The sequence below is a fragment of the Neomonachus schauinslandi genome, chromosome 3 (genome assembly GCF_002201575.2).
Source record: "Neomonachus schauinslandi chromosome 3, ASM220157v2, whole genome shotgun sequence".
Classification (NCBI taxonomy): domain Eukaryota; kingdom Metazoa; phylum Chordata; class Mammalia; order Carnivora; family Phocidae; genus Neomonachus; species Neomonachus schauinslandi.
In genome coordinates this window covers 113,269,001-113,293,722 of record NC_058405.1, presented here as the reverse complement: position 1 = coordinate 113,293,722, position 24,722 = coordinate 113,269,001, and the positions used below count along the sequence as shown (strand labels likewise).

Sequence of the window (24,722 nt, the reverse complement as noted above, 5' to 3'; positions counted from 1 at the left end):
TGCACCAGAAAAATTGAAATGCTCAGTAATAAATTTAACAAAAAAAATACAAGGCTTGAACACTGGAAGTTACCAAACATCACTAAAAAAAATTAAAGAAGGGCGCCTGGGTGGCTCAGTTGGTTAAGCGACTGCCTTCGGCTCAGGTCATGATCCTGGAGTCCCGGGATCGAGTCCCGCATCGGACTACCTGCTCGGCAGGGAGTCTGCTTCTCCCTCTCCCGCTCCCCCCTCTTGTGCTCTTTCTCTCTCTCACTCTCTCTCTCAAATAAATAAATAAAAAATAAATAAATAAAATTAAAAATTAAAAAAATTAAAAAAATTTAAAAAATTAAAGAAGACCTAAACAACTGGAAAAATATCCCATGTTCATTATTGAAAAACTTAATATTGTTAAAATGGCAATAATCCTCAAATTAATCTATAGATTTAATGTAATCCCTATCAAATCCCAGCTGGATTTTTGCAGAAATTAACAAACTAATCTTAAAATTCATATGAAAATATAAGGGACCCAGAATAGGCAAAATAATTCTGAACAAGAACAAAGTTGGAAAACTTATGCTTCCCGATAACAAAACTGCTACAAAGCAACCATAAGGATAGACCTATAGATCAACAGAATATAATTGAGAGTACAGAAGTATACTATGTATTTATGTTCAACTGATTTTTGACAAGCTATGACAATCAATGGAGAAAGAATACTCTTTTCAACAAATGGTGCTGGGACAACTGGATTGCTACATGCAAAAAAATAAATTTGGATCCCTAACTCACACCATATATAAAAATGAACTCAAAATGGATCAAATATCTAAATGGAAGAGCTAAAACTACAAAACTCTTAGAAGAAAACAATAGGTGTAAACCTTTGTAACTTTGGATTAGACAATGGTTTTTTAGATATGACACCAAAAGCACAAGTGAAAAAAGAAAAAACTAAATAAATAGGATGTTATCAAAATTAAAACTTTTGTATTTCAAAGGATACTCTCAAGGGAATGAAAAGACAACCTATAGAATGAGAAAAAATATTTGCACATCATACATCTGATAAGGGTCTAGTACCCAGTATATATAAAGAATTATTAAAACTCTACAATAAAAAGACAAATAATGTGATTTCAAGTTGGCAAAGGATCTGAGTAAACATTTCTCCAAAGAAGATATACAAATGGCCAATAAGCACATGAAAGATACTCAACATCATAAGTTATTAGGAAAATGTAAACCGGAACCACAAAGACATACCACTTCATACCCACTAAGATGGCCATAAGCATAAAGACAGATAATAAAAGTGTTGGTGAGGATGTGGAGCAATTGGAACCCTCACAACATTGCTGGTAGGAATGCAATGGTACAGCAGCTTTGGAAAGTTTTGGCAGTTCCTCAAAAAATTAAGCAGAATAACCATATGATCCAGCAATTCCACACCTAGGTATATACCTAAGAGACCTGAAAACACATGTCCACACAAAAACGTGTACATAATTGTTCACAGAAGCATTATTCATAATAGTCCAAAAAAAAATGGAAACTTCCCAAACCTCCATGAAAGATGAGTAGATAAACAGAATGTGGCATATCCATACTGTAGAATATTTTTCAACCATAAAAAAGAATGAAGGACTGATTTGTGCCTAGCTTCTTTTACTTAACATAATGTTTTTAAGATTTTAAGGTTAATAATGTTTTCAAGGTTACAGCACAAATCACACACTGAATGATTCCATTTATATGAAATGTCCAGAATAGGCAAATCCATGGAAATAGAAAGTAAATTAAAAGCTGCTGGGGGCCGAGATAAGGAGGCAACGGGGAATGATTGCTAATGAGTGTGAGATTTCTTTGTGAAGTTTTGAAAACATTTTGGCATTAGATGATGATAATTCACGACTTAGTGAACATACTAAAAACCACGGAATTGTATACTATAAAAGTATACATTTTATGGCATGTGTGTTTATCTCAATTTAAAAATAACAATTATGGTGAGATACTGCTGGTGAAAATGTTCATTGGTAAAACATCTTGAAAGACAGTTTTGAAACCAGGTATCAAATTTGATACCATAATTCAAATTCTAAGAATGTATCCTTTCTTGTAAGTATGTAATGTAAATAACTATTCATGTCACCACTTTAGTTATAAAGATTACCTGCAATGTAGTTTGTAAGATCAGAATATTGGAAATACCCTGAAGGTACAGACATGGCCCACCACTGCACACTGGGTGAGTCCCTTTGATCTTGGCAGCACAGGGGCTGGTCCACATGACCTCCCTCGCTGAGCCAACATCTCGGAGCCCACCGAGCTGGAAGTGGTGAAGAGATGGGGGCAGCCCCAGACAAGAATGCTACAGACTCCTACTGCTCTTACCCCAAGGTCAGCAGTTTTTCAAGAACAAAAGCTTCTCAGATTGTTATATGCTTTTGACAGATTACCAGAGTGACAAAAAGGCTGTTTCTGGGGGCACCTGGGTGGCTCAGTTGGTTAAGTGTCTGACTTCCGGCTCAGGTCATGAACTCAGGGTCTTGGGATTGAGCCCCGAATCAGGATCCCCGCTCAGCAGGGAGTCGGCTTCTCCCTCTCCCTCTGCCCCTCCCCCAACTCATTCCCCACACTCTCTCTCAAATGAAAAAAAAAACTTTAAAAAAAAAAAAAAAAAAGGCTGTTTCTGTTCATTTTGTCCAGATTCATAGTTGCTTCACGGGGTCCTCATAAATCCTCCACACCTGGCCAAAAGCCAGTCATCCTGCATCCTAATACAGATTTTAACAAATAATGATCCTGGTACTGGAGGAGACTGGGGGCAGAGGCACTCTCAAAATTTTAGGTGATAAAATAGATTAGTTCATGTTTTCTGGAGGCAACACAGAAATCTAAATCTAGAGCCCTAAAAATATTATTTAATTATTTTAAGTACTTAATTATGTCGCTTCTAGAAATTCTATTCTAAGGAAATAATTGTGGATCTGCTCAGAGATTTAGCTACAAGAGCGTACATGACAGAGTTGTTTATAATAGCAAAAAGCTGAGTTCAAGCTAAATGTGCAAGATACAGCCTCATGATGAAATATACTAGCCATTAAAAATAATGTTGTACAGGAATATATGATGACATGGAAAATGATTATAAAGGTTAGGCTAAAAAAAGAGTTTTAATACAGTGTGAAAGTTATCATTTCATTTTTGTAAATATATGTATTTACATATATCTATACATATAAAGACATACATGCTTAGAAGAAATGAGAATGGTTCAAACAGTGACTATCTCTGTGTGGTGGGAAAGCATCTGATTGGTGGGGCAATCTATTATTTTCCACATTTTCCATAATGAACATGAATCACCCTGGTAATAAGAAAAAAAACAAAAGTTACTCTTTTTATTTATTTATTTTTAAAGATTTTATTTATTTATTTGAGAGAGAGAGAGAGAAATCATGAGAGGGGAGAGGGTCAGAAGGAGAAGCAGACTCCCCGCTGAGCCAGAAGCCTGATGTGGCATTAGATCCTGGGACTCCGGGATCATGACCTGAGCTGAAGGCAGTCGCTTAACCAACTGAGCCACCCAGGCACCCAAAAGTTACTCTTTTTAAAAAGGTGAAATCATATAATTTAAGACAGGAAACCTCGGCACTTAGAACTTGAAATAAAGTTATCACATAGCTGAGTATTTTTACATTTAGCTCTGGGCTTCCTGGCTGCCAAGGCAAAAAGAGAAATATGAAGAATTATCGAGATCTCTACTAGTTTTATTTCTCAGTTCATCCCAGGAGATAAACTACCATTCCGGCACTGGATTCTAGAAGTGCATGATGTACTGCTTCTCGGCAATACGAATACCTACCCTGTAGTACAGCACAGCAGGTGCTGACTCATGGCCCTCACTTTTGTTCTCTGTTGTTGCTTAAGAACTGTGGTCCCCGCCCCTTGCTAAATGATAAGTAACACACACATAATGCCTTTCTCATAATATACTTCCATCCCTATTTTTCACTGCACTAAAATAGTTCCCGCATGAATGCTTCCAGTAAGACCCCAATGATGCCGTATCTGGCTTTTCTGCAATATTTTGAGGGTGTCACCATTTCACTCTGAACAAGGATACTCAGAAGATGGTCTCATAGATGAAGTCGATCTTGAAGTGTGGTAGATGTAGCATACTTTGAGAATGAACATTTCTTTTTTTTTTAATTTAATTTAATTTATTTATTTGACATAGAGAAAGAGAGAGAGCACAAGCAGGGGGAGCGGCAGGCAGAGGGAGAGGGAGAAGCAGGCTCCCCGCGGAGCAAGGAGCCCGATGTGGGGCTCGATCCCAGGACCCTGGGACCACGACCTGAGCCGAAGGCAGACACTTAACCAACTGAGCCACCCGGGCACCCCAAGAATGTACATTTCTTAATAATGCATCTGCGTAAGAGTCCTCGGAGAACAGAAAGTAGAGAATAAGTTAGGTCAGTGGCTGTGGACCTAAAACGGACAGAAGTCCCAAAGAGGCACTGCTAAAGCTACCAGCCCTGAAACTGCCCCTGGAAAGCTTAACCTTGCTATGGCAAGAAGTAGCTTCCAGAAATACACACAAACTACATCAGTCAGAGTCAGAGCCTCTGAAGGCTGAGATGGGGGGCAGGGATGGGGAGCTGTGCCTATTACCTTCTGTGGATGTCGATCCTTGCTATACAAATAATTTAAATTAGATTTTCTTCTATATCTTACCTGTAGTTTCTCTCAGATCCTATGGCTCCAAGTCACTCCCGGAGACAGCAGAGATTTTGTAGAGTCTGGGAGACCGCTAAAATAGCTTACTTCTCCCTCCAAATCCCGCCACCCCAAAACACCTTCCACTCCATGTGTCTGATGCTTCGAGGCCCGAATCAAGTCTTTCCTGACCACCCGTGTGGCCTTCCTTTCCTCCGTGACCTCTAGGAGCACTTACCCACCACAGTACTCGCTGACACCCACCTTGCATGCCGTGTGTCCCCACTCAGGCTGTAAGCTGTGAAATATTAGACATCTCCCGGAGCACCTGCCACAGTGTCTTATGCGTGACTCCTAAGGTGACAAGTTCATCTAAATTACCCAGTTTGTCTGTTTCCCAAAGTAAATACATGGCTCTCAAGCCCTGTGGTGGTCAGCGGATAAGGCTGATAGTACGACTGTCAGCGAAGCGGTAATGCTAAAAGGCCAAAGTTTCTTGACTCGGAATATAGTTTTCTAAATTTATTTCAACAAACCGATTTTGTTGGTCTGATCACCACGGACAGGAAGAATGAAATATTCTTCTTGGCATCTAAGGAGTTCACAGTCTTTCAGAAAATAAAGATGCACGTATAGCTATTTAGGATAATGCGTTATCAATATGGAAAAAGTGGGAGGACATATAACAATTACAAAGCCATCAGCAATGTTCCTCCAACAATGGATCGTGGATCACCACATCAGAAACTAATGATGTATTGTATGGTGACTAACATAACATAATAAAGTTAAATTAAATTTTAAAAAAAAACAATGTTCTTCAAGAGACGGCTGCAATTTACATCCCCCTGAATTTGGGCCTCATGACTAGAAATGGTGTCTGGAAAAAGACAAGGAACTCTCTCTTCCTCTACTCTGAACAGATCTGCCCCCCTGAGGAGCCCTGGTCTCTGAACTCAGCCACTGATTCGCAGAAGACACCGCACAGTGCAGCCCAGCTAGTGCGGGACGCTGGCCAGAGCCGGGGGGAAGCTGAAACACAGCCGAGGGAAGCAGCTTCACACCAGGCAGAGCAAAGCTGAGGTACCAAAGCGCTGTCCTGAAACCTTTGGACTAAGAGCTTGTCTAGTGAAAGATGGGCTGCAGAAGCATCTTCCATACTGCAAAAAAACAACCCATTGGTGGACCATGAAATCAATTCAGAGGTACAAGACTTACAGTAAATGCTGTTCCATAAAATGCCTGTCGTGAGTATGAGTGTATGTGTGTGTGTGTACATGTGAACACGCACTGGGTCATGCAAACCAATTTTTTCACAACAGTCTGCAAGGCTGTGCATCAGGTATATTATTTGGGAGATTATAGAAGGATTTATTTCAACTGGATAGAAGGAAAACACCTCTAACAAGGAAAACTATCTCACACTGAGGTTTACTGTTTGGAATGGCAGAGGGTTTCCAGCCCCTATGACTTCAAGCAGCGCCAAAGCCATAGACTGCCATGGAGGATATTCATTTTAGTAGAAAGTTAAATGAGAAGAACTCTGTTTCCTCCCCATTCTATGAAGACCATCAGTCTAGATCACAGGCAATTAACTATCACTGAAGGCACAGTTAGGAGAAAAGAATTCGATGGCGTCACAAGGGCAAATGTCTACACCCTGAAATTCTGTTTGGTTGTTTATGCTGGAAGAGCACCTCTGTGAAAGGAAAAGTTGTAATGGATACTTAGACTAGGCTTCTCAGCCTAGATGTACATCAGAATTACCTGGGGAGCATTTAAAAGACACCCATGCTTGGATCCCAGCATATATCAATTAAAACACTGGGGCCCAATATTTGTATTTTTGTTTAATGTTCTTCAGGCCAGAGTTGAGAACCACTGAGTTGTAGGGATAAAATATATAAATGAAACTTTATAAAGCACAGAGGGATGGGAAGCAGGCCCAGGATTTACATGAAGATCATAAAAAGTGTTAGAAAACATCATATCAAGGCTTTTAATTTCTGCTCAGGGTGTAGAGAGCTGAAGAGAGCATCACTCCCATGCTCACAACAAATAAAAAGCCAGATAAATGGCAAGTCTAGAGCTTTCTTGACTCTACTGGAAAGCTGAGGTCACATGGAAACAAACTAGCCCTAAACCTAAGGAGAACCAGATACCTACAGGAAGAGAGAAGACAAGCACTTGTTTACCTGAGGTGGATGTACCTGGACACTGGCTAACAGGCATCAATTAACAAATAACAACAGAATACTGCCGGGAAAGTTGACAGAGCATGGAGCCAGACCACTCTGAGGCACAACGCAAAAGGAAGACCTAAGGCTGACACTGAGACAGACAGTAGGAAAAGCCCTCTGGCCAACCAGCCCCAACTCCAAACTCAAAGTATCACAAGAGGAATTTGAAGTGTGTGGTGCACTGAGAATAACCATACCAACAACAAACCTCAAATCCAGTTCAAATCCTGATAAGAGTGATCAATTGCCCACACTAAAGGTCTAGCAAAAATAGAAAGGCACTCCCATTTCCAGACATAAAAACTATTTATCTCCATCTCTCATGTCCTACACAAGGTGTCCAGTTCTCAACAAAACATACAGAGCACACAAAAAGCAAGAAAGAAACCACACTGCCAAGAGAGGGCAATGAATGAACCAAACTCAGATATAACACAGATGTTGAAACTATTAGACACTAAATTTTATTTTATTTTTTTTTAAAGATTTTATTTATTTATTCGACAGATAGAGAGAGAGCACAAGTAGGCAGAGTGGCAGGCAGAAGGAGAGGGAGAAGCAGGCTCTCCGCTGAGCAGTGAACCAGACATGGGCCTCGATCCCAGGACCCCAGGATCATGACCTGAGCCGAAGACAGCCACTTAACCAACTGAGCCACCCAGGCGTCCCTGGACACTACATTTTAAACAACCTTAATTAATTGTAAAAGACCCTAACAGAAAGAGTGGACAACACAGAAGATTAAATGTCTCCTTTTACCAGAAAGATAGGAACTGTAAGAGAGAATAAAATGAAAAAACTTGAAAGGCTAAACACAGTAACAGAAATGAAGATGGCTTTCAATATTCTTGAGCAGATTTGACACAGCCAAGGAAACAATCAGTGAACTAGAAAATAGGTCAACAGAATTCCCACACTAAAACAAGAAGCAACAAAAAGAAGAATGAAACAAAATGAAGTGTTCAATAGCTGTGGAACAAATCAAAATTTCTAACCTAGGTGTAATCAAATTTCAGAAGGAGAAAAGAAAATGGAAGAGAAGAAATATTTGAAGAAATAATTGTTGAGAATTTTCTAAAATTAATGACAGACACCAAACCACAGATCCAAGAAGCTCAAGAACACCAAGCAGGATGAATACCAAGAATGTGCATACATGTGCACATGTGTGCACACACACACACTCACACAGAGGTGTAACATATTAAAACAGATGAAACCAAAGACAAAAAGAATATTGAATACAGTGGTAGAAAAATAAAACATTAAATATAAAAGAAAAAAGATAAGGATTATAGAAGACATCTAGAAAAAAATTGAAGACACAAATTACCAGTATCAGGTATAAAAGGAGAAAATCACTATAGATTCCACTGACATTAAGTGGATGATATGAGGACACCACAAACAATTCTACCTCCGTATTTTGACAACTAAGGTGAAGTAGAACAATTCCTTAAAAAACATAAACTACCCTAACTTATCAAGAAATAGGCAACCTGAAGTGTACCTATACCTATTAAATTTGTAGTTAAAAACTTTCTATCAAAGAAAACTCTAGACCCATATGGTTTCATTAATGAATTCTACCAAACACTAAAGAAAGAAACAATACCAATCCTGCACAGCCTCTTCCAAAAATACATCACAACCAAGTGAAGTTATCCCAGGAATACCAGGCTGGTTCAATGTGTGAAAATCAATCAGTATAATTCACCATATTAAATATGAAGAAAAAAATCACATGATCCTGTCAATAGATGGAGAAAAGTCATTCAACAAAATTCAAAATCCATCCATAATAAAAACTCTCAGTAAACTCAGAATACAACAGAAATTCATTAACCTCATAGAGCATCTAGCCTCAGTTAACATCATATTTAATAGTGAAAAATTAATTATTTCTCCCCCATGACAAGAAACAAGGCCAGAATGTTCTCTCTCACCACTCCTATTCAACATTGTACTGGAGTTCCTAGCCAGTGCAATAAGGCAAAAAATAAATAAGTAAAAGGTATCCAGATTGGGAAGGAAGAAATAACACTGTCTTTATTCACAGATGACATGATTGACTGTGTAGAAAATCCCAAAGGATCTACAAATAATCCCCCTAGAATAAGTGACTTTAGCAAGGTAACCAGATATAATGTCAATATATAAAAACCAATTACAGGGATGCCTGCGTGGCTCAGTCAGTTGAGTGTCCAACTCTTAATTTCAGCTCAGGTCATGACCTCAGGGTTGTGGGACGGAGCCTCAGTAGGGAGTCTGCTTGAGATTCTCTCTCTCCCTCTCCCTCTGCCCGCCCCCCATTCGCTCTTTCTCACTCTCTCTCTCTTTCAAATAAATAATCTTTTTTAAAAAATTACATTTCTATACACTAGCAACAATAGCAACCCCCAAAATTAGGTACTTAAGTATAAATCTAACAAAACACACAAGATCTGTATCCTAAAAACTACAGAATGGTAATAGAAAAATCAAGAGACAAATAAATAGAGAGATAAGATATGTCATCTTCATGGACTGAAAGACTCAATATTGTAAAGATGTCAATTCTTCCTAAATTAACATATAGATTCAAAGCAGTCCCATTCAAAGTCCCGGCAGAATTTTTTGTAGATACTGACAAGCTGATTCTACAATTTATATGGAAAGGCAAAGGAACTAAAAGAGCCACACCAATTCTGGATAAAAATAAAGCTGGAGCAGGCACCTGGGTGGCTCAGTTGGTTAAGCGACTGCCTTTGGCTCAGGTCATGATCCTGGAGTCCCGGGATCGAGTCCCGCATCGGGCTCCCTGCTCGGCGGGGAGTCTGCTTCTCCCTCTGACCCTCCTCCCTCTCATGCTGTCTCTCATTCTCTCTGTCTCAAATAAATAAATAAAATCTTTAAAAAAAAATAAAGCTGGAGGACTTACACAATCTGCTTTCCAAACTTATTATAAAGTCACAGTAATCAAGACAGAGGTGGTGCTGGCACAAAATAGGCATAGAGATCAATGGAATAAAACTGAGAGTCTGGAAATAAACACATTTATGACCAACTGATATTCAACAAAAATGCCAAGACAATTCAATAGGGAAACATAGTCCCTTCAATAAATGATGCTTGAACAACTGGACTTACATATACAAAAAAAAAAAAAAATTCCTTGACTCATGGGGCGCCTGGGTGGCTCAGTCGGTTAAGTGTCTACCTTCAGCTCAGGTCATGATCCCAGGGTCCTGGGATCAAGCCCCGCATCAGGCTCCCTGCTCCGCGGGAAGCCTGCTTCTCCCTCTCCCACTCCCCCTGCTTGTGTTCCCTCTCTCGCTGTGTCTCTCTCTGTCAAATAAATAAATAAAATCTTTAAAAAAAAAAAAAATCCTTGACTCATACCTTATACCTCATACAAAAATTAACCCAAAATGGATCACAGACCTAAGTGTAAAACATAAAATCATGAAAGTTCTAGAAGAAAGCATAAAAAATTTTCAAACTATTTGGTTAGGCAAAGAATTCTTAGATATGACAACAAAAGTTTGATTCACAATAAAAATTGATAAACTGGGTTATCAAAGTTAAAAACTTTAGCCCTGAGAAAGACACTGTTAAGAGAATAAAAATATAAGGCACAGCCTGGGAAAAATTACTTGCAAAACACATTTCTGAGATTCCAGATTATGTAAAGAACTCTCAAAACTCAACAATAAGAAAACAAACAACCCAATAAAAATAGGCAATCAAAATTACCACTGCATAACTTTTAAAAGCTATAAATTTTTATTTGTTGTATATTTTTTTCCAGTCTATTCTGGGTCAAAATGTAACTTCTCGCCGATTTGTTTTGTTCCATATCATTTGACCCCAGAATTAGGTTTTGATCTCTGTTAACCTTTGATGCACTTTATATTGACCTAAAAAAAAAAGAAAATATTAGTTTTCATTGAACTCAAGGGATAAATTTCATATAAGTCCTTACTAAAGAGACTAATTTTCCTATCAAATAAAATTGGCTCTTTAAACACACACAAAAAAAGTTACAACTTTCGGGGCGCCTGGGTGGCTCAGTTGGTTAAGTGACTGCCTTCGGCTCAGGTCATGATCCTGGAGTCCCTGGATCGAGTCCCACATCGGGCTCCCTGCTCAGCAGAGAGTCTGCTTCTCCCTCTGACCCTAACCCCTCTCATGTGCTCTCTCATTCTCTCTCTCTCAAATAAATAAATAAAATCATAAAAAAAAAAAGTTACAACTTTCTAAGGCATAAAAATTTATTTTCTCACCTTTTAAGAAATGAGCCCTGAACATGAATCACATTTTTAATCACCATACTTCCTCCTTCTTCCTGATACCAAAACTAAACAATTCTGGAACCCAGTGATGAAAGAAATGACTCTTATTTTCCCTTTGCTCATGTTTCTTTACTTATTTCTCACCACCTGGTATCACGCTTTGTAAGTCATTGTAAATCAAGTTTGGGAACAATGTGAAGTATAACAAAGAAACAAAGAGATTCTGCATGAAAGAAATCTTTTAAAATCAAGTTATTCAATATGTAACCCTCTTCTTCCAAGTGAATGTTTTTTTCCCCCCAATATCATGCCTGCTCAGGCCATACTTCTCTGCTGGAAACCAGAGAAAGAAAAAACCTTGAAGATTTCCAGCACTATGCCCAGCTGGTTTCCAACTATTGCACTCTTTTCTTACCCCATTTTAGTTTTTAGTCTTTTTTTGTAAATTTGCGTACATTTGACACACAATGTAACATTAGTTTCAGATATACAACATACTGATTCAACAAGTCCATATGTTACACCACGCTCACCACAAATATAGCTGCAGTCACCATACAACGCTGTTACAATACCATTGACTCTAGTCCCTGTGTTGTATGTTTCATCCCCGTGACTTACTCATTCCATCACTGAAAGCCTGTACCTTCCACTCCCCTTCACCCATTCTGCCAACCCTTCCACCACCCTCCCCTCTGACAATAACTTTTTTCTCTTACAGTACTTCTCATCACTTGAAATATGAGACGAAACATAAATAAATAGGTCTTCTTCCAGTAGATTGTAAGTGCCATGAGCAGAGAGATTTGTCTTTCTTGTGTACTCTTTTATCCTCAGCACCCAGAACAGGATCTGGCACACAGTAGATGCTCAGTATTTGTGAATCAATGACTGGCCAAGGCATCTCTCCCTACCCATTCCTTCATGTTTTCCAATGATCCTGGCCATCCCATAGCACCCCTGCTGATGGAAACAAAATATGCTGCCCTCCACTCCCTCCTTTCTTTCAGGATTAGTGACCAAGACTTTCTGCCAACTTCTGTGCTAACGAGATATTAAGGATGCATCCCTTTTTGCCCACTCTAACTCCGAATGTCCACCAATGTCTGCCATATCAAATGGAAACAAAAAGCAGCACTCCATACTTCAAATGAAAACAGCCTAAATGCTTTGAAAGCAATAGGCAGTAGAGGCTGGTTTCCTACTAAAACAACTATAGAGTATCCACCTACTGGATTTACTGTCAAGAGAACTGTTTTCTTGCCCAGGATCCACCACTAACTGCATCTTCACCAAGTCCCAGCCTGTTAGTTTGAAGACAGGTTAACAATACTGAAACGCAGCCATGATTCAGAACAAAAAAGTGTTCTCAACAGAGGGCATGGGAGAAGGTGAAGGGGAGGTGCTGGGGGGTGGGACGCAAAGCAGAAGCAGCTGTGAGGCTTTTTCAAACTATACATGCCCCCCCCCCAACTCCTCCACCCTAACCCACCCCTACAGAATCATCACGATAAGGTAAGCCACTGTTGCTATTACCAACAGGAGTATGAAAAGCTCAGAAAAACGTTTCCAGATTTTAAATGTAAGTTCTTTGAGGACTGGCACCATGATTTATGCTTCTTAGTGAGAGCCAGCGTGGTATCTAATATAGGGTACTCTATGTTAGAGTCTCTACCTGTGTCTCCAGCCTCGCTCCTCTCTCCCCTCAGCCGCACCCTGTACTCTATTGTACTGAACTTCTCCTGATTGCCCATACAGACCAGGCCTTTCATCATCTGTCACTGCCTGTGGGCAAAACCACTGACTGCCTGCCTACCTAACAGCTTGATAGGCCATCTCACTTCCTTCCTTGATGACAGGACTCCAGCTTTGTTCAGATACGGGGCATCCATGTGCTCAGGGAAGCTGAGCCCCTTTCTCAGCTCCAGAAGACTGTGTGGATAAAACAATCATAGCCCACTTTCTTCTCCTTTACCAGTGACTGATTTAGGGTGGGCATGTGACCATTCTGGCCAATGACCTAGGGAACTTCTGGGAAATTCTGTCCTTTGTTATCTAGACAAACAGCATCCATCCCTTCTGTTTTGGGTGTTATCACCGGCAGCCATGATGGAGCTGCAGTCATCCTGTGGCAGAGAAGGGAAAAGCAAGCGAATCCAAAGGAGGGCCGTGACCACTGTGAACCACCTACCTGCAAGGACCTCTGAAGTGAGACAGTCAAGGGACTTAAATCACGTTACCTAGAAGAGCAAACACTGATCCCCCACCACAATGGCCTGGGAAGCCCCTCAGGCTTTTTTCTCCTAGAGCAGCCCTACCGTCTCCAATTTAGAGCTCAACTACAGTCTCTTGGAGAAGCCTTCCCTATGTCCCCAGAGAGTTAAACATTCCCAGGCACTGTTATCTGCACATCTGCCTTTCCCACCAGACAGTGAGCTTCTCCAAAGCAATCATTTTCACCCTTGGCAGAGGCAGTCTCAGTTTGGGCTTAGCATAAGTGACTCCATTTTGGTCCTATTGAATGAATGATCAAGAAAACAATGAATGAAAGGATGAACACGTAGGATGCTCTCCATGCCTTGGATAAAGACTTGATGACTGACAGACTGAATACGGCACCCAGGCTGTCTACACTCTACTACGGACTTCGTTTAGGTGGTGGTGAGCAAAGGCAGAGATAGTGCAATGGACATGTACTATTTTTATCTGTGCAGAAGCAGACTTCTCACTGGGAACTGCCCCTCCCCAGTCTCCAGCAGCTGAACTGGACCTGAACCAATCCCCCAGGCACTGGTGGCACCTGGGTAAAGTTTTCACTCCTATCGTGGAAACCCACTGCCTATCCACTTAAATGGCTTGGCCCAGCTTCGGTCTAGCATATCATTAAGATTTGCTATGAGGATGAAGGAGCTGGAAGAAGAGAGAGACTCTTCCCCTCCCTCCACTCCCTCTCTCTGAAGGAGGAGATAAACCTGAAGGCGCCAGTGCTATTTATCACTTCATACTAAAAACCAGTCAACACAGAAGGTGAAAAGAGCCAAGATATGTGTGAGAGAGAATGAGCCCTGCAACCTCATATGAGCCCCTGGATGGAGCTATGCCTGAAGCTAAAACCCTCAGTCTTTTTCACTTATGTGACCCAATTTCTATATTGCATCAATTTTCAAGTGACCAACACCCAACTCAAAAGAATTCTGACACAGTCGATAATGATGAAAGCAGGCTGATAATACCCTTCTGTCTGCAGGGTCTGTCCTGATACCTCTCAATCTTCTGCCTCTAGGATGGTATCAGGAAGTAAAAGAGCCTGAAAGCAGTCTAGCAGTGAGCAAGTCAGAGTGACTAAAGAAAAAAAGATGCCACCCCCAAAACACACACACACCTCACCACCCCTAATTTTCCCCCTAAAGGAGGGTAATCTGAGCCTCCTGGATCTCCCTTCTGTTCAGAAATGTGTGGAGACCTCTGGGAGGCATAAAGTGTTACATTATCACGTAGGGAAAAAATGGAGAGAACTTTCACCACGCTTTGTGCTATGCACTTTATGAACATCGTATAACTTAAGGCTATTTTAATGACTATAATACCCATTTTGCCTTTGAGGAAACTGAGCATCAGCGAAGTTAAGTAAGTTGCTCAAGGTCACACAGCTAGTAACTAGAATTTAAACAGCACTCTAGACCTTTTTCCCCTTTCTCCCTCCGATCGCTGGGTCCTGGGAGATGGAGGCACCCCTCCACCTCCACCCTCATGCCCACAACGCCCCAGGGCACACAGACCTGCAGTCTTCCAACCTCAGGCCCCCGGAGTCAGAGCAGCCGAGCGTACTCAGCTCTTCGGAAGCCCCAGGGAACTAACTAAGCCTCACGCATGAGTCGTTTATTCACCACCACTACCAAAAAGTAAAGAGCCGGGCAGAGCAGCGGCAGGTACGTGGGCCCTTGTGCGGCGCCGCAGAGGGAGAGGCGGGAGCTCCTCTCGGCTCCTCCACGGCCCGAACCCCCGCCCCAGCGCCGCGCTCTCCCCGGCAGCCCTGTCCCCAGCCTCCGCTCTCCCCTCCCAGCGCCACGCAAACGGTGCTTGGCGGCGCCCTGGCCGCGCAGGAAACCCTGCGCGACCCCCGCCCCCGCCCCGTCCAGATGTGCCCAGCTGTTCGCCTCCGGGCGGCTTCGGGACCCCCGCCCCTCCACCGCACCGCGGCCCTCCACGGCGCACCGCGGCCCTCCACGGCCCGCCGCGGCCGCGCGGTCCCGCAGGTCCCTCGGGGTCCTCGGGCCCCGGCCGACCACCGCCCCCAGCTGGCCGCGCCCTCCCCGCTCACCTGCGGCGCCCGCGCCCGCCGGGCCCCTCGGCGTTCCAGCCCGGCTCCCGACCTCGGCTCCGAGCGCTCCTGCCGGGGGCCGGCGTTGGCTGCGGCCGCGCGGGGCGGGGCGGGGCGCGGCTCCTCCCCGCCTGAGCCACCTGGGGCGCCCGCGAGGGGACCCGGCCGGGACAGGTGGGCCCCGCCCGGGAGCGAGCCGCTGGGGCTCAGGCTCCTCGGGGAACCTCAGGGATCCTCCGCCGGGTTGAAGGGACACCCGGGCGGGAAACGGAACACAGAGCGTGAGCCTGACCGGACCAAGCGACCAAGCCAGTGCGAAGAGTGGAAGCCAACCCCTTTGTGGGATATACAAACCGAGAACCCAGAACTGAGACCGTCGGGGTGAAAATGCTTGGGCCAAGGGCACAGGTGAGTTGTTAGTTCAGAAACTGGAAGAACTCAGGCCTTTTCCCACCATCCCACACTAAGCCACCCGCACCTCACCCACGGTGGGCTCAGATGACCCCCAACCCTTTTGTAAAATAACATTAAGCTATAAATAAGATCATTTCAGGTAATGATATCCTCCCCCCAAGAGGGGAGGAACCTCCTCTGTCCACCGTTAAATAACCAGAGCCGTGAACAAATCCAGGACAGTGCATGAGTTCAGTTAATACTCGGTGCACAAATGAGGTGTGGCCCAGTCTTTTGAGTCCAGCCTTCTGCTGGTCCCTACAGACCAGAATTGTCCCAGCATCTCTCCTACTTTATTAGTGAGAACCCAGAGTCAAGAAGCCAGGCTTCCAAGCCACCCATCCTCTCTGTACCGCTTACTTCCCCTCCCAGTGCCTGCCAGGCAGCTGGCTTGTGGGAGGTCTACACCCCTGGGCATCTTTGTAAGCTGTCAAACAAATCTTTAACTTCTGAAGATGTCACAGGCCTGGGTACTCAGAAATATAATGCTGTCCTGCCAGCCTTGCACTTGTGGAAACAGCCCAGAGTTTGTAAGACTGACCCAGGATCCCACAGCCAGTAGCAGAGTGAAGACTCGGGCATTGGTGGTGATGGTGGGTCCTGTAGCCAGGAAGCCTTGAGTGGGGATAGAACTTCTACAGAAATGGGGCTTGTGTTTGGTCCTCTGCTGAGATCTCTTATCAGTGGTCTTTCCAGGCCTCTCAGAGGGCAAGTGTGATTTGAGCCACTCACTGAGGACTTAACAGTTTCAAAAAAAAAGGTGTGGGGTACCTGGTTTGCTCAGTCAGTAGAACATACGACCCTTGATCTTGGGGTTGTGAGTTTGAGCTCCACGTTCGGTATAGACGTTATGTTAAGTCAATCAATCAATCATATCCATTTAAACAAAAAGAAAAGATGTGTCAAAATAGGACACAAAGAGTTCCATTGAGCAAATGAATAGCCTTAACACACACATACACACACACCCAATGATGTGTGATGCTGCTATTCACATGTTAATCTCAAGATTCATTAAAGAAATCCATTATAAGCACACTATGGGAAACACTGTACAACTTTAAAATTGTATGGAGAACATTCCTACTTAGAACTATTTCAGTACACTTCTATGACTGTCTGTTAAACCTCAAAGCCATAATTAGAGGCTGTCTGTTGAGGTCAGGGCCAAGTGGTCTGCTCCACCCCTACCCCTAACAATAGGCTCAACATTATTGGGGACTGAACCCCCCCATCCTGCTTCCTCAGTGAGTCTGGCACAGATGGGTGTTTAAGAGGTGGTATGGCCTGGCTAGTTGCTTCACATTGGGCAAGGCCAGCCTGTTAAAAAGTTACAGAGAATGCTCCACCTAGGTGTGCCCTCATCCAGCTGTACTCCCTATGTGGTAGGTGAGGAGGCTGGTGTCCCAGGGTGGGGCTAGGAAGGGTCCTGCCATTGGGACAGCCACTTGCACCAGCACATGGGACTGAGCTTGGGAGCCCCTCCAGTTCTCACCCACACAAAGTGGGCCTGGCCCTTGTGTATTGGTTTCACTCAGTGGAGCATGTGATCCCCTGTGATTTAGGATCCTCCCACTATGTGTGTGATCTTGGCTGGGTGAGTCTGGTAAGGGATGTCACACAAACTGGCCTGGGAATCATCATCAGGAAGGCACAAGTTCTGCCCTGGCATTCATTCATTCTCTCTCTAGCTCTCTCTCTCCCCTTCCCTCCTCCCCCATCCCCTCCACTCAGGGCTTGCTGAGTAGCCCCGGGGCAAGTTCCCTAATTGCCTAGTTGTGCATTTCTCCCACTTAGAAAACCTGCAAGCATGAAATCAGACAAGATCTCTGCTGGAAGTTCTTTGCTTGAAAGGGGAATCTGAAATATGAAGGTCTGATACTATTGTGAGGTTAAGTGAAATAATGCATATGAAGTGCTTGAGCACAGCGCCGGTGACTATACATGTTTCTATTCTCTGCCAGTCCCTAGGAAAAATGATACTTGAACTAGGAAATCTTCAGTTTCTTCTCTATCTCTAGTTCTCTGATTGTATAGTGAAAGAAAAAGTATCCAAAGAATAGCTAAAAAATTTCTGAGCCTTGGGATATTATTTACCTTTTCTTCCCTACCTTTACAGAGAACTCATTGTGCTCCCTGAATACTGTACCTCATTTTCTGAGCACATTTTTCAATAAAACAATACATATAAAGTGCCTAGGACAGTTCTAGTACATAGTAACTGCTCAGTTAATTATAACCAATACAGGAGAGATGTAGGAAAGTGGCCAGCAGTAGAAAGAGCCATTAATTCAGGTAGACAAATCTGATAATCACTTTATTAGGTTACCCAGAATTTTAAGTTCACTGGCTTTTTATCAGATGGGCTTGGGTTCAAATCCAGCCACCACTTAACAAAGTCTTTTAATCTCTCTATGCCCCAGTTTACTCATCTATAAAATGAAGATAGTACTAGTGTATCATAGGAGCTGGGAGGCATACATAGAACAACCTTCAGGGAGTTGCTGCTTTATCCCAGGCATGGTTCTAAGTGCTTAGCCTCTCTTCTGAGAGCTGACTTCAGGGTACGATTTCTTAACCAAGGTCCACAGACCCCAGAACTGGATTCGGTATTCTGTGTCTACATACATTTTTCTTAAAGAGAGCATCCACAGCTGTCCTTAAATTTGCAAAGAGGTCTGGGTCTCAAAACTGGTTAGGAATCACTGCCTTCGAGACTTAGCCAAGAGTCGTGCAGCTGGAAGACTTGCCAGAGATGGTGCAGGCCACCATTCCCAGACATCCTGGAGGAGGAGGATCACCGGTGATGCCTGCTCAAGATGCAGGTCACCGCTCCTGAGAATTCTGAGTCAGGAGAGCAGAGTGGTTTTGACTAAGAGAGCTACTCACCTACAGGCAAGCCCAGAAAACTGATCTCATCTAACTTCTCATTTCTCAGGTGCAGAAATAAGCCCGGGGACCCTTTCAGTCTGAAGCAGCTTCCACCCCACATCCACAGACCGGCCTCCCTCCCCTCTGCGTCAAGCCCTCACCTCACCTGAACAAAGGAAGAGAAATGCTACTCTTTCCACAGCCCAGGTGCACATGAGCAGCACTCTAAGAACAACAGAATGAGACTTTTTTTCAAACTTATTCCTTCTATTTGTTTATTTAATTGAAGTACAGGTAACACAGAGCGTGACATTAGTTTTGGGTGTACAACATAGTGATTCCACAAGTCTATACATTAAGCTGTGCTCACGAGGGTCGCAAACAACTATTCCAGTCCCATTGACTGTGTTCCCCACGCTGCACCTTTTATCCCTACATCCTATTCATTCCATAACTGGAAGCCTGCATCTCCCGCTCCCCTTCACCCATTTTGAAATCAGGCTTCTTTTTCGAGAAAAATAAAATGTGCAGCCACCTCTGTGTTAGCCCATTAAATCTCAAGGAGGCCTAGACCTTTCTTGCCAGGACTGCTCCCCCACCCCAGGACCCACCCCCTCCACACACCCCACTTTACTATTTACACATCCAGCTTTACTATTTGAACAGCTGAGGCTATTCAGCAAACACTTTCAAGTGACATCCTGCAAAAATGTAGACGCTTTGTTCACTTCTACAGCCACAGGCTAATTAGGCACTGAACAGGGAACTTCAGTCTGCTGCCATTTAGTTGTGTGAGGCCCACGGTGGGAACCACGGCTTCCCTGGCAGATCTTGGCAAGAAATGAGTCTGAAGCAAAGACAGAAGAGGCAGCAGCTGCAGGTGCCAAGGAGGGTTATCCAAGTTAGGTTTCAGGGACACCCAAAAATGTCGGCTCAAGAACAGTCAGACAAAATCCAGTATCTTTTCTTTTCGGTTGGTGAAATTCTCTCCGTGCTTACCAAGGGAAGCCAAGGACACACAGGTGTTCTTGGGGTTTTTGATATTCACCAATCACAGAATCCTAAAGTAGCAGAAAATTGAAATAACCTCCCCAAAGTGTGTTGGGCATACCTCTCACATACGAGGCCCGCAAGCAAAATTTCCAAGGTGGCACACTGTAGAAGTTGCATTTCCCTGAGAAGAAGACTATAAAAAGATGCAGGTGGCCCCCCTTCAGGCCTGTGCTTGACCCTGAGGCTGGGCAGCAAATCAGCTTTTCCATGTTTATTCCTCAGTATTATTCCTTACACTCTCAGGGCCCGCCGATCAGTGTGAATTTGCTTGGCTTTCTACAACACATCAGCTGGGGCGCCTGGGTGGTTCAGTCATTGGGCATCTGCCCTCGGCTCAGGTCATGATCCCAGGGTCCTGGGATTGAGTCCCACACTGGGCTCCCTGCTCAGCAGGAAGCCTGCTTCTCCCTCTCCCACTCCCCCTGCTTGTGTTCCCTCTCTCGCTGTGTCTCTCTTTTTTTTTTTAAAGATTTTATTTATTTATTTGAGAGAGAGAGAGTGAGAGACAGAGAGCATGAGAGGGGGGAGGGTCAGAGGGAGAAGCAGACTCCCTACCGAGCAGGGAGCCAGACGCGGGACTCGATCCCGGGACTCCAGGATCATGACCTGAGCCGAAGGCAGTCGCTTAACCAACTGAGCCACCCAGGCGCCCTCGCTGTGTCTCTCTTTGTCAAATAAATAAATAAATCTTTTAAAAAAACAAAACACATCAGCTGGGGATTGCTTGCCCTCTTTTACTTGGGTTTCAAAACAAACACCAAAACATGGATTATAAAGTTATGGGTCTGCTTACAAAATTGCTGGCTACAAAAATGTCCAAATGGGGGCGCCTGGGTGGCTCAGTCGTTAAGCGTCTGCCTTCGGCTCAGGTCATGATCCCAGGGTCCTGGGATCGAGTCCCATATCGGGCTCCCTGCTCCGCGGGAAGCCTGCTTCTCCCTCTCCTACTCCCCCTGCTTGTGTTCCTGCTCTCACTATGTCTCTCTCTGTCAAATAAATAAATAAAATCTTTAAAAAAAAAAAAAAATGTCCAAATGTCTTTGGTGTTGTATTTCTAAACCCAGGAAAGAAGTTCTTGATTATTCCAAATTTACTCCTTACTTCTGAGGGTAACACAAACATATTGATCATCTTTTTAATTTGCTAGGTCAATGAGGAAATGAAATACCAGTGTGGAGAAAATTCTTTGTGTAAAATCAGAGTTCAATTACCACTAACACACCGAGCAAAATCTTCCTCAGGGCCTTTGCACTTACTGTCCCTTCTGCTTGGAACTGTCTCCAGATCTCTGCATGGCTGGCTCCCTCAGTCACCCATGGAGGCCTTCCCTGTCTACTTCGTTCAAAGTAGACACAGGCCACTTGCTATCACAGCACCCTGTTTTATTCTCTTCATAGCACTTAAACAGTATTAAGTCGTATTAGAAAGTGGTGCTCACTAGTTCATAATTTGCCTCTAAGAGAATAAAGACTCTGTCTTGTCTTATTCACCACTTCTCTCCAGCTCTGAAAACAACGCTGTGTACAAAGCAGGTGCTCGAATATTTCTAACGTATCAGCAGAAGACTTTGAGTTCATCACGTGGAGAGTTCAACTGCTCCTGTATGCGGCTTAGGTCTGTGAATAAGCTCTGGCCGGGGAGGGAAACGGGATTTCAGCCTAGTCTCTCTAGGCTCCTTGGTAACCATGGACCCCCGGGAAACCTAAGCCTCATGGTTAAGAATGTGCGCTCTAGAGCCAGCAACACCTCTTCCTAGCTCTGTGATGTTGGCCACTTAAACCTCTCCACACCTCAGTTTCTTCATCCACATATGGGGAGAATAACGGTGCCACCCTCACCCGTACCTTGTGAAGAGATCCCAGAACTCGCCTGAAGAACTAGCTGTTATCACGAGCCGTGCATAGAGCGGCAGGCACGTGGTTAATACAGAGAAGAGTGGGAACCACCGGAACCCTGGTCTATAAACTGCCGGAGTCCACTGCTGATCGCCAGGTTCCGGGCATACGGCACACATGCGACCTAGGACTGCGTCAGACATCCTCTGATGTGACGTCAGAGAGGCGCCCGCTGCCATCGCAGTTCCCGTGACTAGCCCCAGGCCTGGCAGGTGTCCAAGTACAGCAGGTGCACCGGGCTCCCGCTCTCCGTGGGTGAGGTGAGGGGAGTCAATTAACCTTGCCGGGTGCAAACAGGTGAGTCCTGATGTCCCTCGTAGCCTTCCTTTCTACTCTAAGTACTGGTGATGTGCACTTTGTTTCTTCCAAGGACTCCCCAGTTTATTGGCTTAATACAGTAAAGTGAAAACCACTATAAAAGGCACGATTGACTTACAAGTCATAGGGGAAATTAGGAATGAGAAAACTGAGATGGGCAAACAGAGGACTGTAAGAGAAGGAATGTGGGCTCTAGAGCCAAAACTAACCATGTGACCTTGGAAGGGTGACTCCACCTCTTTGGATTTAAGTTTTCTTTTAGGTTTACGGCCTGAAAGGAGACAAGGAGAAAGCAGAGGTCATGATCCTGAGTCATGTGCTTGGGAGCAGCAGGCCCACATGCCGAGGACAGACCAGCATGCGTGGCACAGCGAGTACCTGGCTCGCGTGTGGGGCCAGGAACAGAGCTTTCAGATGCCAGGCTCTTCCTAGCAGAGGCAGCAGGCCGCTTGCTCCCAGACACTGGCGGAAGCCGAGGATGCTTTTGTGTTCCGGCTCTGCTAAGTGACTCCTTGAGTGCCTCCCATCTCACTTTGGGGAGCTTATTAAGCTCCGATAAAGATGCTGCTGGGCTGTAGACTCTCAGAAGGAGCTGTGATTCCGGAGACGCCGAGTGGACTTGATTCATGAGGCAGCGTCAGGACCTTGAGTGAAGAGCATGCACAGGAGCCCTGGGCGTGAGCAGCCCCCAGGCACAAAGATGGACACCGGCCCCAAACCCCCCCTCACTGCAGTTATTGGGAGGGTAGGGAATATTCTCTCCCTGTGCAGCAGCCTGAGAGCAGCTTTTCCCCAAAAGGACCGGGGGAGGAGGGGAGGTGTGGGAAAGGGAAACCCTGAACAGTCTCACTGGGTAGAATCAGATGATTCCCAGTGTCTCCTTCGCTAAGTAGCAGGGGTGATGGGTAAAGGCATCGCTGCAGTCCAAGGAGAAAATACCTTCTCCTAGGAAGTTTTTGATAATAACTATTAAGAACAATACAACAGGCCCCAAAAGGAGTCACTTAGCCTAAGCGCAAACCGACACTTCATTACAGTTTCCGCTCTCCCAGAAATGGAATCCTGAAGCAGTCAACTAGGAATCACCTAGTCAGCACTAGGCAGGTTATCTGCCTGACAGACCCCTGCCATCCCCTGAAGGAAAGTGACCTTGCCAGAACCACTGTGCTTTTTGCCTCTATGTTCCCACTCCCTCCTTGCCCGTAGGTCAAGAGTACCCCTCCTCAGAGCTCCCTTCTATCTGCTAGATTCAGGCTGCCCAATTCATGAGTCATTGAATAAAGCCAGTAAGATCGTCAAAATTTACTCAGTTGAATTTTGTCTTTTGACACAGCAATCTCTTCTATTTAAGTAGCACTTTCATAGAATGCTTGCCCACAATTTCTCGTCTGATCCTCCAGCCAAATGTGAAGAGTAGAGAGTGGCGGGCTAAGCATCTCCGTAATTCAGGTATGGAGATGAGGCCACTGAGATGCTGCACGGCTAAACAACGTCACCACAATCCCACAGTTGGTCAGTGCGAAGTAGAGTGGGAGCCAGGTCCCAAGTCCCTCGTTATTTCCATTTTGGGATTACTCAGCCGCGCCATTGCTGAGAGTCAGCGCTCCAGGGATATTTCGCTTTTGCACGCATGCCCCAGAAGGGGGCGCTGCAGGGCAGAGAGGAGGCCAGGCTGGTGATGGGGTCTGCAGGCAAGCAGCCTGCCTGAAGGAGGCAGCAACCCGTGACCAGACGAATCCGCCCCCAGCCTTCCTCCCCAACTCTGCAGTAGCCCATCAGAAGCACCCTGGGACGGGAGAGGCGCAGGTAAATGGAGTCTGTGGTAAAGCGGGGTGAGGGGGAGTTGCTCACAAGGGAACCCCCCTTACTGTTTCTGCCCCTTTCTGTAGCTGGACTTGCAGATGCATGTGTGGTATGGCTGGCATGTGTACTTTTTCTAAACCTAAAGCATTAAAAGGAGACTCTATTAATCATACTGACAAGGCTGGAGGTGAGGTAGGGGCGGCTCCTCTCAGCGGGGCTCCCTGAGCAGCCTCCTCCAAGGCCTCACAGAGACCTGGGGAAGGGGGACCCACCCAGTGCCCCTCAGACTTCCCATTAGAGCTGGCCCAGATGGGGCAAGAGAACCCTGCTTTATCGGGACCTTAAACAGCAGAGGACAGAAGTTACATATTTTAAAAAGCAACCAGAGATCATTAACGTCCTAAAGAGAAGAAAAAAAAGTCAACATGAGTTAAGCTACATTCTTACAGCAAACAGTAGGGAACTGACAGGAGTGACTGCAGCCTTCTAAGTGTCTGTGGCATGGAAGAAGGATCCTGACAACCGCTGGGGCGCAGACGGCCTTTAGAAGGTGCATCCTCCGGCACCCCTGCTGCGGGGCATCCTCCTTCAGTACTGTTGTGATGATTCCTGCCCAGATGCACTCGACGGCCTAACGTAATTCAGCTAACAAGGAATTCTCAGATTCCTCTGACAGGAGAAAACAGAAAAGTGGCAAAGGTATAAAGCTTGGTATAAATGGCTTTTTGAGGCTGGTTGTGGGTACACACACACACACACACACACACACACACACACACAC

The 24,722-nt window shown here is 44.6% G+C and overlaps 1 protein-coding gene across 3 annotated transcripts in view; it reads right to left on the bottom strand.

Annotated features, from left to right (window-relative positions):
- The window catches only part of LYPD6B (LY6/PLAUR domain containing 6B), a 169,504-nt gene extending 153,893 nt beyond the window's left edge, over positions 1 to 15,611 (bottom strand). The window contains exon 1 of one of the 3 annotated variants that reach the window (XM_021702855.1): positions 15,549 to 15,611. The gene's annotated coding sequence lies outside the window, so the exon portion shown is untranslated. The remainder of the gene's footprint in view (positions 1 to 15,548) is intronic. The other 2 variants (XM_021702857.1, XM_021702858.1) reach the window with 2 other exon arrangements.
- Positions 15,612 to 24,722: the final 9,111 nt, after the last annotated feature.